The 2214-nt window shown below is 46.9% G+C and overlaps 1 protein-coding gene across 1 annotated transcript in view; it reads left to right on the top strand.

The window, feature by feature from the left end:
* Window positions 1-2214, top strand: part of TMEM189 (transmembrane protein 189) — a 24805-nt gene that overhangs the window by 671 nt on the left and 21920 nt on the right. The window lies entirely within an intron of this gene.

Raw genomic sequence — 2214 nt, 5'->3', positions numbered from 1 at the left:
GGACCTGTCACCAACGCGGCGGGGGCCTGGCTGTCTGCTAGCCCTAAATAAACTGGCCGGGGATGTAGCTCTTTCAAAGGGCTCGTTAGGGTGATCGGGCCTCTCACAGTCCAGTGTGGCCCTCACCTTCTCCAAATAGCACCGAGATTTTCCTGCAGAATTACCCTCTTAATATCCCAGTTCTGTTACTGGGAACTTCTGACACTTGGCAGGGTATCCGGGAGGGACAGGATTCCTGTTCCCTTGATGGAGCTTTCAAAATCTTGGACATCCTAGAAAAAAAGCATTAATACGTGATCTGTTAGAAATTCATCAACACAGGGGACTACGATTACCTGGGAAATGTCAATGAAGAATTTCCGGAAAGCCAGTGGACAGCGTTATGTTGGTTTATTATCTTTCTGTTAGAGTCTCAGCAGCCTTGTCCTACCTCTGTCCGTACCAGGTCACCAGTAGGTTGCCTCATGCATCAATTCACTTTTAAGGTGGTGTTTCTAAAAGCCAACGCTCTCACACAATGGTAAATGCTCACGACCCCACCCTCCCTTGGGATATGGTGGTACCATGGCTGTATCAGCTCTTGGAGTTTCACCAGAGTCTATGAACTGACTTACGGTTTCTCCCTCCTCCCCCAGACAAGGAGAGAAAAAGGAACGCTCTTCAGATGTGTCCCAAGTGCTGGTTTGTCTCTAGGAAAGGAGCAAACCCTCTCCTTGATGGTCTTCTGTCTCGTCGCACTGAGGTGAGATTAGAAGGGGCATCAAAGCACCTTTTTCCTTTTGTGAGGTTTGTCTTTAGGCAGCTACACTGGTGTTATTACAGAAAGATGCAGCTTTATTCCAGCCGATACCACGGCAAAACTAATAACCATTTTACAAGAGAATTTTATAGCCCATCCAAAGCCAAACCTTGTTAGCAATTTGCTGCTTTTTTCATGCTGAAGGCCTTTTTGCTTCGACATAACAAGATGACGAACAGATGTTGATGGTCTCTTGGGAAACACTCCCAAGAATGGTACCTCAATTAAACCCCGTTGTATCTACACATTCATAATGGGGACATATGGTCACGTATCTCGAAACACATTTAAAGGTGCCACGTCCTACTGAATGGACATTGATTCATCCGCGTGGACACCACTGCCTTACAGGCATTATGGGGGTCACCGTGACCCTAAGGGGATCTTAGCAAAACCTTTGGCATCAGAGCAGCCTAACCTCACCAATGACTGATGAACACGGCATCCCTTGATGCCATCACTTGGCCTAAACACAGCCTGGTCCAACAAATTGAGGCACCCCAAGCTAGTGCCTTTTGATTGGCTTATTACCCAGTTAACAGAAAACAGAAAAATCCCCCCTCAGATAAATACCACCTTCTGTGTCAGCAGCAAATTGTTATCATTTATGTTTTCCAGAACTTTTGAGACACACAGATATATATATAACTCTTGAGTCCAGGACTCATGGAATTCCTGAGCCATTTTTTCATTAAGAACCACTAATTTGAGACATGATTCCAGCTAATTATCAGTTAATTTGTGATCCTCCAAACAGCAGGGCAGCCTCTGGGAGGCACACGTGCCTTTTCGCCTGCTTCAAAAACGCAGTGATTTCAGCGCACCATGAAGTGATGACCCAGGAGCAGTCCTTGACTGTCGGCTTGGTCAAATTTGGAGAAATTCCCGGGTGGTTTGGAGCAACTGGGATTTCCCTTCCCGCTCTCTGGGGGAAGGCAGTCCCTGTATCGTATCCTGCGGGAGGAGGGCCGGGTTTACCCCCGGGTAGCTGGTATGCGCGGCTGTCGGGGTGGGTGCAGCCGCAGGGCCCAGGCGGTGCCCAGGGCTTGGGCTGTGCTGGTGCTTTGGCCTTCCTGCGGGGACACGGAGAAGCATTTTATTCACTAAAACCTCTGGATTAAACAGATGTCTGCTTTAGTATTTCACCCTCTGTAAATGGATCTGTTTCTACCATTAAGTGGAATCTAATTCATTATTTGAAACACTTCTTATTTTAGTGCTATTTTATTTGATATTCAAATAAATCTGTTGCAGAAATTATTTTTGTGGACATGATGTAGTGCTTAGTTACTGCCAGGGGCTTTTTTTTTTTTCTGTCTTTTTTTTTCCATGCAGAAATGTCTGTATTTGGGACCAGCGAGTGCCTCGCGAGCGGCTTTAACCCCGCCGCTTGACGGACAGGGGCCGCATTACCG

Source organism: Charadrius vociferus, unplaced genomic scaffold (assembly GCF_000708025.1).
Source record: "Charadrius vociferus isolate BGI_N301 unplaced genomic scaffold, ASM70802v2 scaffold259, whole genome shotgun sequence".
NCBI lineage: Eukaryota > Metazoa > Chordata > Aves > Charadriiformes > Charadriidae > Charadrius > Charadrius vociferus.
The sequence above is the reverse complement of the archived record's forward strand: the minus strand, read 5'-3'. Positions and strand labels throughout refer to the sequence as shown.